This window comes from Onychomys torridus, chromosome 2 (genome assembly GCF_903995425.1).
Source record: "Onychomys torridus chromosome 2, mOncTor1.1, whole genome shotgun sequence".
NCBI classification, from domain to species: Eukaryota; Metazoa; Chordata; class Mammalia; order Rodentia; family Cricetidae; genus Onychomys; species Onychomys torridus.
In genome coordinates this window covers 91,690,532-91,706,344 of record NC_050444.1, presented here as the reverse complement: position 1 = coordinate 91,706,344, position 15,813 = coordinate 91,690,532, and the positions used below count along the sequence as shown (strand labels likewise).

The following is a 15,813-nucleotide window of genomic DNA, read 5'->3' as shown; positions in this document are numbered from 1 at the left end:
GCTTCCACAACTTATGCAGATATCCAAATATTGCTTTGAGTCACCTTAACCACTTAAACTTGATAGGACACACCAGTTTTTGCTTGTTTGCATAGTTATTAAATGTCTTCTTGTGGCTTTTGCCTCTAAAAAACCCTTTCCTATTCCTCTCCTTCACAACATGCCAGAGATTTGATTTTAAGACTGTTTTCATGCTAACAGCTAATCAATAAATCTTTTAATTATAGTTGGAATAAATCTATGGTCTTTATGCAGGGGTCACTAACTTCAGAGCATGATTCATTGAATAGTCTAAGCACATTGTCATCTTAGGGTCTTCTCACAAACTGTTTCTTTTCTAAAATGATTTTTCTCTAGGTTCTGTGGAGCTTATTTATTTATTTATTATTACAGGGGAGAGTGCGAACACAGTCCCCCACTACCACAAATTATGCAGTCGAGTTTCCCTCATTAGGGGAAATCACAGGGTCAGCACATCCAGAGTACAATGGATAAGCCTCGCCCTGGGAAAACCACCTTTGTGATCATGGTATCTCCCCTGCCAGGTTAAGTATGTATGTATGTATGTATGTATGTATGTATGTATGTATATATGTATGTATGATGTGTCTATTTATTTATGTATGTATGTTAAGTCTTGTCTCAAACTTCAGCTCTTTGGAAGCATATTCTGAGTGTCTAAATTCCTCATCTCATTCCCCTGTTTTAATTCCTAGAGCACTTGACAATACTAGAAACTTACTCAGAGGATAAGAATATTAATATATGGCCTAATGATAGTACTTGTGATATTTTGGTAAAGAATGTGGCTGCCTTTTGTCTGGAGAGTGTGAACGAGGCTAGAGTGAAGGGTTTTGATTAATTCCATTGGCAGAAGAAATCTCAAATCAGTCCAGTGTAGACACTGTCGTTTGCTTATTAGTGTTAACTCTAGTGAAGATTTATAAAGAAAAGGAGCAATCTGAGCAAGAAGAAACAAAAAATGTCCCTATTAAGAAAAGGGGCACCAGGAAGTGAAATAGAGCTAAATCCTGTGTTCAAGAAGATGAATGGATTAGAAATTGAAAAAAGGGAGTGGTGACTTCAGGCCAAGATCCCATTTAGCTAAGTTTCCAATTTGTGAAAAAGAATTAAAGAAAAGATTAGAGCTGGGTGTAAGCCTTTAATGGTACAAGTCTTTAATCCCAGCACTGGGAAAGCAAGTGGTGGTTCCAACCTGTTGTCAAGAGTTTCCACCTAAAACCTGAAAAAAAGATTCTAAACCGTAACTAAAAACAGCTTCCTAGTTCTCTTTCTTAAGTTAGCGGCAGCCTGCCGGTTTGACCTACTGTGGCGGGTTCCTGGCATGTGCGTCTGACCTGCAATGCGGCGGGAATGAGGAATCTACAAGTGACACTTTACTCTGCTGTGTGGTAGATTTAGCCTTTGCTAGTATAAAAAAAAAAAAAAAAAGTTTCTGGGCTATACACTGCTTTGATAGAACTGCTTCTGATAGTTGATGGTACACATGGCTCCAGACCCAGAGCTGGCGGTAAACTGTACCAGCGCCATGTTGGGAAGCTGAGGTGGGCGGAGCCAACAGCCACAGTGGTGTTTCAGTCTTACAAAGATGGATATTACACAGAGAATCTGGTTTGTCTTGTCTTTGGGATTTTTAACCACAGAAAAAGATTTGATCATAAAAGCTGTTGAGTTAAACAAAAATGTAAATTTTAAAGGTACCTTGACTTTAAAATTTGGATATAAGGATATGTTGCTTTGGAAAAGAGTCTCTGCTTTTGTTTCCACAGAAAGCCAGAGGCTATGGATTTATTCCAGATTAAGATATATCAGGTTTGATCAGCCAAGACCACCTAAAAGGTCTCCGATGACACCATGGCCCAGATGATCTGACATACAAAATGGTTTCAAGGCAACTGGCTCAGAGGTTCACCCTCACGGACTACTCCATAATCCTAAAATATTCTTTATGTCCCCATAAGATACAGCGCCCCCCTCCAACAGGAAGTAGTAAGAAAAACTACGTCCACATTCCCAAAATTATCAAGCTGGCTTTAGAGATGGAATTGGCTCACTCCTTCTCTAAACCCAGACATATTGCTAAAAAAAAAAGGGTAAGAGCTTCTTATGTCCCAAATCAGAAGAGCCCTCTGATGTGGGACAGAGAAAAACCACTATTTTATTTAAAACAGATTGATTAAAAATACAATTACTTTCTAAAGATAAAAAGGGGATATGATATAGATATAATAGGATAAAAGGATAGATTAAGGAACTTCTAAAGAACAACAACTTGTTTAAAATGTTTTACATTGATATAGATTTTAGTCTATTGATACAAACTTAAAGTTAATTTTGTTATACTGTATGTATATTTCTAATCATGTTTAAGGTATTATGTTTGTATAGCTCATTTTAAATTAAAATGGATAATTAAAAATAGATTAATAATTAGTCATCTATGATAATCATACTCGTAGCCATGTTAGTTAAGTCTTCTAGATATACATAGACATATTTCAGATAGATAGGTAATCTTCAAATACTTCAAAGACCTACAAAATATAGCATTTAAAACACTTAAAATTTAGACTTTCTGGACAATGAGACATGTCTGCTCCTGACAACACCATTTTACTTCAGAGAGGAGGATGGGCATTGAAGACACTTTATATGAAGTTTATCTTCACCTTGACAAAAATAGCCATTTGGGCAAGAAACTGTTCTTGCCTGTACTGCTTGATCGACTGGACATGCAGGACCCATAAAAAGATGACCACTAAACTTTGCTTGACAAAATGGTCCTTCAGGTTCCTGCTTCACAGAGGAAACTGCCAGACATTCTACAGGACACTAAGAAAAATGACCGACAGACTCTAGCCCTGTGGGCTAAAGACAAATGCCCCAACTCTACAAAAGAACATTAGGTGACTGTCCAGGCTGCCAGCTGTCTCTGTCTACTCTTATAAGGCTCCTAAAAAATGCTTACATCCTTCTCCTGGTTCTCAGGAAATATTATAACCTTCTGAGGTCTTTGATATGGTTAAAGTCTAGATAGTTATAATTTCCTCAGTTATGATACAAGATAAGTTAGATATAAAACTTTAGACTCACAAATATAAGATAGATAGGATATCTTCTTTAATATTGTAACTATAATTCTTACTTGATAATTGTTTTGTTATATATAATTGTACTATATAAAAGTTAAAACCTTCCTTAAAAAAAAAGAAAAGGGGAAGTGCTGTGGATATCACTCTGTGTAAATAAAGTTCTGATTGGCCAGTGGCCCGGCAGGAAGTATAGGCGGGACAAGAGAGAAGAGAATTCTGGGAAGTAGAAGACTGGGGAGAGACACCGCCAGCCACCACCATGAAAAGCAACATGTAAAGACACTGGTAAGCCACAAGCCATGTGGCAAAGTATAGACTAACAGAAATGGGTTAATTTAAGATAAAAGAAACAGATAACAAGAAGCCTGCCACGGCCATACAGTTTCTAAACAATGTAAGTTTCTGTGTGTTTTCTTGGTCGGGTCTGAGCGACTGTGGGACTGGCGGGTAAGAGAGATTTGTCCTGACTGGGCCAGGAAGGAAAACTCTAACTACAGGTGGTGGATTTCTGAGTTTGAGGCCAGCCTGGTCTACAGAGCATGTTTCAGGACAACCAAGCTTAGGCAGTGAAAGACAGAAAGCTAATGAAGATGTAATTGAACGAGAGGGCTATGTTCTATCCCCAGTAAGCAATATAACTTGTCAGCTTTGGCCATGTGGTCCTGGAATTAATGATAGAAGAAGAGGAGTATGGAATTTGCCTCTACACCTAGTGAAAGCCACTGAGGTTAGGCATGTGTCAGGGGTGTCACTGAATGGAGGCCTAGAGAGACCATTGGATGAAACTGTAAGTTGAAGCCTCGATTGCCTTGGAGATCCCAAGATGTTGTAGAACCTGGGGTCATGGAATACCTTCTTGGCAAGCTGCTAACAGGGAATGGAACCAGCCCAAGAGAAAGAAGTCTGTTGCAGTCAACAAAGCAGAATGGAGTTGGACATCTGAAGAGCATTTTGATATCAGAAATATAGATGCAGAGTTTGGAGTTTGCTTAGTTGTTTTTTGATCTTGATTTTGTACAGTATTTCCTTGCTATGCTCCTTTCCCTGTGTTTTGGAATAGTAATGTATATCCTGTGTCATTATATGATGGAAGTGTGTGATATACTTTTTAATTTTATTTTTTACAGGAGGATTGTAGTTAAGAGATTGTCATGTGTCTCAGAAGAAACTTTGCACTTTGAAACAATTTTGAGACTGTTATAGACTATGGGGACTTTTGAAGTTGGACTGAATGCTTTTTTTTTTTTTCATTATGATATGGCCATAAGCCTTTGGGGACCAGGGAATGGGATGAGGTGATTTGAAAGAAAATGTCCCCCAAAAGGAATGGTATATTAGGAGGTGTGGCCTTCTTGGAAGTGGTGTGGCCTTGTTGGAGGAAGTGTGTCACTGTGGGCATGGGCTTTAAGTTCTCTTATGATCAAGCTACTGCAAGTGCCACAGTTGAGTTCTAGTTGCCTGAACGATGTAGGACTCTCAAATACTTCTCCAGTATCATGTCTGCCTGCATGCTGCCACATTCCACCATGATGATAATGGACTGAACATCTGGAAGTGGAAGCTGCCACCTCAATTAATTATTTTCCTTCATAAGTGTTGCTGTGGTCATGGTGTCTTTTCACAGTAATAGAAATCTAACTAAGGCAAGTACTATTGTTGGAGGTAAGTAGATTTTAATATAACCCTTCTGTAATTGTTCTTTAACCTTTCCACTTTCCTTTCTATTTGCCCAAAATAAACACTCAGATTTTCTACAAGGAATAAATAATACAAAGAAATATAATTGTGATGATACTTTATTTGTGATGAAATGTGATATTTTATTTGTATGTTAATAAATAAAGTTGCCTGGAGATCAGAGGTCAGCTAGCCATTAAACAGAAGTCCAGTGGTGGTAGCACATGCCCTTAATTGGATCACATGGCAGGCAGAGTCTCTGTGTGGTTAAGGACACAGATAAATGTGGTGACATGAGCCTTTAATCCCAGTACCAACCATAGAGACCTGGAGGTCTGTATAGACAGGCAGTGATGAGGAAATCATGTGGCTGGGCTTAGAGCCAATGAGAAAGCAGGAAAGAAAGGCAATAAAAACACAAGTCAGACAGGAAGTAGCTCTTTGAGGAAGCTACTGGTGATGGTAAGGTCATGCCTAACAGTGACTTTGAAATCTTCAAAAAGATGACAGGATCCCACAATGATGATCCACATGGACTATGATATAGCCATTAAGCTGAATAACACCATGGAAAGATTGACTTTGGACTACAAACTACTTAGTACAGTTTCAAGATGACTGGCTGAGATGATACAGCCTGACAGACTACTTGAACAAGGACTTGAAACAAGCCCTGCACTTTATCACTATGCAGCGGCTGGACAAATGATATAGGACTTGACAATTAACCCAAAAATTTTCTTTTCAGGATCCCCTAAAGATGGAAGTAATTTTAAGAAGACAATGCCCACATCACCAAAAGGTGGGATGGGAGGTTTTCGGTCATTTAATGAGTTTTGGATATTGTCATTGTTTATGATGGTTGGTTACAAATTGTTAATTGTTAATGGTCAGGAAAAGAACTGAACATGGAGATTAGATATGAGGTAGATCAATAAATCTACTCTGAAAAAAAGGATGAAGAAATAATAGGATAAATGGGTAGATCACTGAATCTACTGTAAAAAGAAAAAAGGAGAAGATATAAAAAACGACAAAAGGTAGATTACTGAAGCTATTATGAAAAGGAAAAAGAGAGAATATGGATATAATCAGATAAAAAGGTCAATTATTGGATCTAAATTTGAAAAGGAACTACTTGTTTTAAATAGTAAAAGTACTGAAAAATTTTTTGCCAGAGTTTATCAAATGTTACTGGACTGGACATTGTTTATATATATATAATGGAGTTTTTATCTGAATTTGACAAATGTTAATGGACTAGACATTATTAATGTAAATCTTGACTGTATATATTGTATATACTTATTGGATAGTTTTTCTTGTATTAGTTATAACCTTTTTTAAATTTTAGACAAAAACAGGGGAAATGTGGTGGGTATTGTGTTCCCTGAAATATTGTGTGTTCCCCAAAATAAACATATCTGGGGTCAGCCACTAGAACAAAGACAAAAATGGTGGCTAGAAAATGGGAAGAGTAAGCCATAACAGAAGTTGGGTGGTGGTGGTGCACGCCTTTAATCCCAGCACTTGGGAGGCAGAGCTAGCAGGATCTCTGAGTTCAAGGCCACTTTAGAAACAGCTAAGCATGGTGACCCACGCCTTTAATCCCAGAAACCCAACCTTTAATCCCAGGGAGTGGGGGCAGAAAGAGAAAGGTATATAAGGCCTGAGGACCAGGAACTAGAAGAGTAAATCATGTAGTTAGTTAAGCATTTGGTTGGTTAAGCGTTCAGGCTTTGGAGCAACACAGTTCAGCTGAGATTCATGTGGAAGAGGATTCAGAAGCTTCTAGCCTGAGGAGACAGGATCACCTGAGGAACTAGCAAGATGAGATAGCTGTGGCTTGTTCTGTCTCTCTGACCTTCAGGCATTCACCCCAATAACTGGCCTCAGATTTGATTTTATTAATAAGTTCCTTTAAGATTCATGCTACAGGTAAGCTGGAAGCTAGTCGTAGCTATTGCTCTGATTTCTTTGGCTATTTCCTCTGTATTTGGCTCTGTGTTTCTTATTTACTAAGACTGTTTAGAAATTCACCTACATATAATTACGTGAATTTATAAATAAATAAATGAATAAACAATAAATGAAAAATATACACAGGAGAGAATGATTGAGTATAGATATTTGATGTCAATCATTGGCCTCTACACACAAATATTACACGTGCACACATTAATATGACATATATGCTCCATAACACATACATACAAATACATAAAATATATGACAAATACCATTTTAAAGTTTGATTTTTCATTTTACAATGTAACGTGAACATTTGTCCATCATACTGAATATTATTCCACAGTTTGTTCAGTGAACACACACTATATATCTCAACTTCCCCTTATTCTTCTCTAAATTATTTGTAAGAATATTTCCCATTGTACTCTTACAAAATGTGGGTAAAGCAATTTAGAAGTTTTTAATAATATCAAAAGCAAAACTGAGCATTGTTGGACATTGTTCTCATGTTTATATGCCTTTCTGAACATGTGGGTAGACTATAGCAGAATGACAGGTGTGGCTAGTCATTCTGAATGAGTGCATGGTTCAAGAATCATGGCCATACAATAGCAACACAAACAAGCCAGAGTTTCAGAAAAGCCTTTACTAATGTCTTGTTTCTTCAGATTGTTTGCCAGAATGTTAAGAGGAATTAAGAAAAAATTTCTACCATTTTGTTTATTTATGCAATCCAGTTTGATTACTCTTATTCAAAGAATAGTAGCTTAGTTGGAATAGTGAGTTGTGTTTTGACAGAATTAATGGAACAGAAATGAAGTAAAAACAAACCCACCACACACTGAGGCAGGAAGTAGCTTCTTCCTTGAAATAATACACAAAAACCAGAGAAAGATGTTCTAATTGGAGTCAGGACTATAGCAGTTGTCTTAGTTAGGATTTCTATTGTTGGGATAACACACCATGACCAAAAGCAATCCAGGCTGGAAAGGGTTAGTTTCATCTTACAGTTCCACACCTCAGTCCATCATTGAGGGAAATCAGGGAAGGAACTCAAACAAGGCAGGAACCTGAAGCCAAGAATTAATGAATATTATGGAGGAGTGTTGAGGGTACAAGGTCCTTGTGTTCACTGATGAATAATAGAGAAACCAGAAATGTCAAGTATGTAGGCTTGTCTCAATACAAGGGATGTGTATACCTGTTTTCCACCCAGAAAGCTGGGAGTGGATGTTGTTAATAGCCTGGTAATCTGTGCTGTTGTTACAACATGTCCATTGTACACCATGAGGAAGGAGAGAGATAAGACCCATGGGCTCATGAAACAGCAAAGTGTTCAATATATCACCACATAAGCAGGGTCATTGGTCATCAGGAATGCAGCACAAGGACTCAGATGTTAAAGCAGGGTTTATAAACATAAAAACCACAAACATCTGTGCCAAGTCACGGTTACATTTTTCACCAATCAGGAGTCAAAGATTAGGAGTTTTCCTTGTCTGTTCCATCATTGTCAACCAACACAGAATGTTCAACCAATCAGATTTGTTTGTTCTTTTTGTTCTTAGAAACAAGTAGCCAATCAGATTCATTTGTTCTTTTTATTGTTAGGAGATTTTGTTGTTAGGAATAGGCATTACACTTTGGGGAACTATTGTTGCTTAGAGAGGGCTTAGGATCTTGGGTTACATGGAATCTGAAGTCAAAATGGCAGTACTTTGGACAAGAGTTTTTTGCTGGTTCCCAATACTATCTGTAGGGCTGGGCCATACCTGAAATCCCCCAGACTATTATGTTTATGCCAAATTCTTTCACCCTAAATCTTTATCTTGAGCATTGCTTTTTAGTCAATAGAACCCATCCTTAGTTGCATGTATTTTATAGCCTTGTGACCACTATGCTGTCTATATAGCTGAGATGATACAAGATCTTTAGCCCTTAAACCATAGAACCCATCTTCATTATAGAGGTCACATGTACTTTGAAAAAGAGTTTTGATGTAGTTACAACTGAGACTTTATTGTGCACATGGAATTGAAATAGTTGTTACCAGGAAACTTCTATACAAAACTGTACTCTACTTAAATATGTCTAAAATCAACTGCCCAGGTTTAGACTCTAGAAGTTTGAACCAACATGGCTAAATCATTCTGAACCAGATTTCTTTCTTACCTCACACAGGATTCTTTCTCTACTGGCTGTAGCATTTGCATCAAAGAGGAATGCTGTTTATCTATTGGCTTGTTCCTCATGGCTTGCTTGGTCTTCTTTCTTGTTAGCACCAAGGACCAAAAGCCCAAGGGTGGCACTGCATACAGCAAGATGGGCCTTTCCAATCAATCATCAATCAAGAAAATGTACCATATGTCAATCTGGAGTAGAAATTTACTTAGTTGAGGTTCCCCCTCCTTGTGACTCTAGCTTGTGTCAAATTGACATGAAACTAGCCAGCATAGTCGCATTGTGTGTTTGTTCATCCAGTAAGGCCTCAGGGAGATCATATTTTTATTCAAGGAAACTGTGACAGAGTGCATAATAAATCCAAGTTAGACAGTATCAGGGTGTTATTAAAGCTCTATGTTCAACCAAGATAGAGAAAAGAAAGATTATTTATATCTGAGGAAGAATCTAAGTTATGTGAAATATTGATGAGTAAGACAATGTGAATTCCTCTCACAGGAAACTCTTCACACATGTTTCTGAGGGATACATTGTACTTGTGATAATTCTATTTCATGTGTAATGTCTGTGAGAGACTTTATCTATGGAGAGAATGATGTTTAGTTTTAATTTCAATTTGAGATAATTGAGAACTACCTAGAAAAATAGTCTCATTGAAGGACTCTATGTTAGGTTAATTTCTGGGCATGTTAGTGGAAGGTTATCAACACTGTGTTAACTAAAGTGGAAATACCCACCCTGAAAATGGTCAGTATCATTTTGTGGACTAGGCCACAGAATGAATGAAAAGGGGAGTGTGAGCCTAGCCCTAACTAGCATGCATGAATCTATTGTTCTGTCCTTGATTGTAGACGAGATGGGAACCCTGTAAGTCCCCTGCTGGTTGCTGTATCTTCCCTATGTGAACAAGAATTTCTGGAGAAAACTTGTGTCTTCAAAGGTTGATTGACTGATTAGAACTCCAATGATGTGGAGAAGTGGGAATGTTGCAGGTCCATAGCTTAGAAACAACTAATTTTGGACTATGTTTAGCCCTCTAAAGAGCCATTCTTGCCCACCTCTGTCAGACCTAACATCCTGCTAATAAGATTTAAAAAAACTTCCAAGTATACTAGCATAACAAAACCCAGTTCTTCACCAACCAAAGGGCTTTGGAATAAACAATTTTTATTCCCTTCGAGACGAGAGCCCTATTTTGTGTCGACATCTACTATGATGGACTATAACCTGGAGCTATGCACCAAAATAACCTTTTTCTCCCTTAAGTAGCTTTTGCTAGTTTGGTTGAGTGTAGCTGGCCTCATAAGCTCATAGGGAGTAGCATTACTAAGAGGTATAATTTTGTTGGAGTAGGTGTAGCCTTGTTGGAGGAAGTATGTTACTGTAGGGGTAGGCTTTGAAGTCTCCTAATCTCAAGCATCCCTCAGTGTGACACTCAGACTACTTCCTGTTGTCTGGAAGCCAAGATGTAGGATACTCAGTTACTTCTTCAGCACTGTGTTTACCTGCATGCCACTATGCAACATGATAATAGACTAAACCACTGAAAATGTAAGCCATCCCAATTAAATGAATTTCCTTTATAAGAGTTACCATGGTCATGGTTTCTCTTAACAGCAATAGAAACCCTACTGAGTATTTTATCATAACTTCATGAGAGGCAAACCGCTGTGATAGATTTCCCTTCTAGTTTTCCACTATGCCTAGAATGGGGCTCATTGTACATATCCAAACAATACTTTTTTTTTTTTTAATTTATGGGATTTTGAAATGCCTTGGGCCTCTGAATAAGTTTTTTGTGTTGTTCGTTTGTTTTGTAAAGAATAGATAGAAAAGACTTTTGGTGCATATTATATGTGGCAATAAAGATGCAATGTACATATGTAATATTCCATAGTTCAAATTAAAATGTCAGTGAATATAGCTATTTTAACCAATGCATGAATCTACTAAACTTGCGAAAATTTGTTACCAAACACCTAATATAGTACATGCAACTGATGTTATAATTACAGTTGACTTTTCTGAAGTTACCTTCAATAAATTGAACATCTAGTCCTATAAGTACTAATACTACTACCAAACTTTCAGGTAAAATAGTGAGCAAGGGTCTTGGGATGATACAAATTTCCCAAGTTAACAGACAGGTCAGATAAATGCATGAAATCTGGGAAACTGTTTCACATCAGATTATATGAAGAGAACACAGTTGTTTAGGGAAACTGTTTCACATCAGGTTATAGGAAGAGAACACAGTTGTTTAAGGAAATTGTTTCACATAAGGTTACAGGAAGTGAAAACAGATGTTTAGGGAAACTGCTTTACATAAGGTTATAGGAAGAGAACACAGTTGTTTAGGGAAACTGCTTTACATAAGGTTATAGGAAGAGAACACAATTGTTTGTCATCACTATGTTCCCCTTGTATCATTAACAGAGATAAACAAATGATTGTGTTTTGAAAAAGATCTCTAGGTTTTATTTAATAATTCACTGCCTGGCAGTGATCTGAGTGATTATGCCCATATATTATTCAATCATAACAACTACCTTTGGAAGTACAAACTGTTTGTAAAAGACTCATATTACAGCATTACAAAGAGAGGCTGAGAGTAAAAAAAAAGTAGTATATCCCAGAATCCAAGATTAGCAATCAAGGATGTCTTTGGAGTCTGTGTTTTAAGCTTTATTTTCCAAACCCATTTAGCAAGTACCAGTTTACCAGCCAGAAGCTAGCACCATGACTGGCACTAATGTGTTTATGTCATTTCATTTTTTTCAAACCAAGAGAAGGGTTCTTAGCCTTCATTTTATAGTTGGAGGCACCAGCACTCCCAAGTATCTGGTAAGTTGGAGTTATTAGCAAAACAGAGTCATTCTTACTCTAAGTACACATTGCAGAGTTCATAGCTCCAGGAGCTGCAGTAGACCTATGAACAACTCTTATCATTGGATTATGTATTTCCTCCTTTGTTTATTTTTAATTTTTTTTTGGCATCCTATTATGAAAAAATTGATTCTCTCCTTCAAATATCCTTTGCATTGTCATTTGGATGTAAAATGCCCTCTGTAAGCCCATGTGTTTGAACACACGGTCATCAGATTATGGCACTGTTGTATGAAGTTATAGGGTAGGCCTAGCTCCAGGAAGTAGGTGTATGGGGAGGAGTGGTCTTGATGTTTAAAAATAGACCCTGCTCCTTTTCTGACTTTTTTCATTGTCCACTGAAATAAGAGTCAGCTTTTGCCTACTTCTACCAGGGACCCTACTCACAACTTTGAGGGACTGTTTTTGCTGAATATGAAACAACACAAACTGTCTTCCTTTAAATTGTTTCTTGCCTTTATTTGATTACAATGATATGAAACATAACTTACATAAAATTGCTACTAAAAAGTAGGGTACTTGCTTTGCTGTGAGAAATATGACCATGTAGTTCTTTTTTTTTTTAAAATCACTATATTTCCCCCTTTTTATTTTCCCACTTTCTATTTTAATAAAAAGAAAAAAGGAAAAAAAGTTATAACTAATATAAAAAACTATATACAAAAGTACAATAACTATATACCATATAAACAAGCAGTAAATACCTAAACAATGTTTAGTCCATTTGCATTTGACAAGTTCACAGAAAATAATTCCATTATCTATCCTATTTCGAGCATGTAGTTCTTAAGCATTTAAAACATACTTGTGTGAGAGAAGAGTTTGGAGCTGTGAACTAGTTAAACACTAGTGTTGTAACCTATTTCCTCTAAATTGAAACATTCAGGCCTAAGTGGAGGATCCTAGGACTTGAAAAGTAAATAAAACATGCAGGACCCAGGAAGTAAATGAAATTTACAAGGGCAGGAGGTTTCTGAAAGCTACAAAACTTATAAATCCCCTCTACAAGGTTATATAAACAGTAACAATTCTGGAAGAGATGAGTCTGTGACTAGCAGGGATGTCCTGCAATGCTGATTTTATGAATTGTTACCCTTCCTAGTGAAAGACTAGTTCCTAGACTGGTTCCCTGGTAGGCAGATAGGTGGAGTGGCCATGGCTAGGTAATAAATGGTGGACTTTCAAAATAGCTAGCTCCTCATCCACCTGACCTGAGACAAAAGCCAGACGTTTAAAACAAAGGTCTTGTATGCTTTCGTTTCCCACAGGCAGGTCCTCTGCTCATGGACTAATTCAACAAGTTTGAGGCCTGATCAGGACAGGTTACACAATAGTTGTAGGCTAATATGTCATCCTATCTTTCTTCCAACTGACAAGCCCTAAATTAGGGGAGAAAAAGTTTTTGGAGACTTAAAAACCAAACAAACTAACAAACAAACAAACAACCCAGCCCTGGAGAAGAGACTGGATTTTTTTTGACTTCTAGAGTCCACCTCTTTGTAGAGGGTCTTTTTCTCTGTGTGTCTACTGCATGTTGTGTTTCCTCACCCCCCCCTCCCCCGCTCACGCCCCGCATCCCCGCCAAAGCCTTTCTTCAAATGCTGATTTTGTCGCCTGCTGTCTGCAGTGTTGGAGATTTCTCTGCTACTACCTGTTGCACTGGAGGTTTTTCTGTATTTTAGTTCTTTAACTAGCAGAGAAGAAGGACCTTATCTAGAGTCCTAGACTGTCTCACTACAGTGTGCTTTATTGTGATCCATGATTCTGTAGGTAACCTTTCAACCATATTGGAATTAATCCCAATAAACTCACTAGTTTATGAATTTAGAATTGATAAATAGATATTTTTTCAAGTGTCCTCAGGAAGTTGCACAACACCTAAAATGCTGTAAGTAGCATTCAGGGGACCATTATGGTGGAAAGAGGGAGGTTTTTTCCATGGCCTCACCCCACTCGGCTTCATGGTTCACTGAGAAGTGTGGCAGAAGTTGCTGTATTCTTTGAGCTGCGGGGGAAACTAAATTCTGCTCCCTTAAGTTGCTTCTTATTGGGTATTTTGTCTCAGTGATGAAAATAACATACTGCTCTCTCACTTTGCCACTGGACATGCATTCTAAATTTTTTAAAAATAAATGAATGAATCAAATAGGAATTTTCTTTTTCACGGGCATCCTAATGTTGTACTGCTGATACTGTTCTTTGGAGCATGGAACTCCAAACAAAGATCTGTGCAAAGTCTGTAGAGGGACTGCACATATCTGCCTCTCTTTTCTTCTATGAAAGACAGCTGCATATAGATTTTCTTTGAATCTAACCAGCTGAAGAAAAGTAGCAAGGACAATATAGAAAGCCATCCTTGTCGGGTTTTCCTCCCTATGTGAATGCAGAAGATCAGAGCATCCTCAGAGGACAGTGCTTAAGAGCTGTCTACTTAAGAACTCTGAAAAGTAGAGCAGTGAATTGGTTTTTCAAATTTGAGAGAATAAATGAAATATGGTAAATATTGTGACTACCTTAATTAAAAATTCTGATTTGTAATAAAATAGTGAAATACAATGAAGAAAGAAGATATTCAAACTATGGTGAGATTTTGTGCTTGGGAATTAGGGGAAAGAAAAGTACAGCAGTAGTTTTTTTCAAGTGTTTTACATCCTTTCTGTTTTGTTTTTTTGGGAGCTCTGCTTCTTTCACGTGATCCATCATGTCACATGTTGTTCTAATATGATGAGAGGTAAAGTGGTTTATATGAAGTCAACGTTACAGCAAAACTAGTTTTGCAGCTCATCTTTTGGCTTTGTGACTATAGAATCAGCTGGTAGCCTGGACCAAAAATAGTTCAGAATTCTTTGGCTTACTACATAGGATGGCTATTTTTATCATCACAGAAGAGGAAGTGAGCACACAAAACAGAAATGAAATACAGACAACTTGACAGGTTATAGCTCACATTTGTCTTATTTGAACACGGAAAGAACATTTGGCTTGTGATTTGCTGTGACCTAGACCTTTGTTTCAAGAGTGCATATCAAGTTAAGCTTCACTATTAGCAAAATTTTATTCTTAACATAAAATATGTATGGAAGCAGCTTTCGATTTATAAGATTGGTGTATTCTTCTCAAAGAGGATAAAAAGGATAATTTCTCATTACTGAGTACTTGCCCCATTCAAATGAGTCCTTACTAATCTTTTGAAATTCTTTGTTTTGGTACAAGGCAGAAATTCATTATTGAGAATTGGTTTTCAAACTTCATTTTTAATTAAAAAAACATTTCCAATAATATTTTTAAATGTCTATGAATTTTTAAAAATTCAACATTTATGGTGTATAATATTTTTTAGTAATATATTGAAGAACCATTGTTGGTGACAAGTGAGGAAGGACTAATGTCGCTGTTCCAGGACCTACTTTTTTGTTATATGTCTATTTTGTATGTGGGGGTTTTAGTCAGAATTATATCGAGATGTTAGTTGAAAATGGTTGAAGATTTATGAATTTATGGTATGGCAAATTGGGATTTGAAATTTTGAAGTTTTTGGTTCAAGACTCAAATTTGAAAACTGAAACTGACTCACTCTACTCACATAGGATTTATTCTTCTTCTTGGAACTACCAACCCATAAGATGGAGTAGGAGGCCCCAGAGATGGCTGCAGGGTTGGCCTCCTCTACCTCCCATTACAGTGCACCATGCCTTTCTCTTTCAGAGTTGATACTAGGCTCTTATTTTACTCCTGAGTGTATGATTACATGGTTGAATTTCTTCTGCTTATGTAAACATACTTTCTTCATTTAGTAGTATACTGGAGGCATTTTCTCACACCAATTTATATAAACATAAATTCCAATGTTTATGAATTATCACATATATTGACTAATATTCCTTTTGGAAATTTAAGTTGGTGTTTTTATTCATAAATAAATGATGCCTTGATGAATATTTTTGTCAACATTTCTGACTGTTCTTTCACAATAAATTTCTAAAAG

General features: G+C 37.0%; 1 non-coding gene across 1 annotated transcript; it reads right to left on the bottom strand.

Annotated features, from left to right (window-relative positions):
• Window positions 1-390: 390 nt before the first annotated feature.
• On the bottom strand, window positions 391-554 carry LOC118578990. Its single transcript, XR_004944365.1, has one exon. It is a non-coding gene; the product is annotated as a U1 spliceosomal RNA (small nuclear RNA).
• Between the last annotated feature and the right edge of the window lie 15,259 nt (window positions 555-15,813).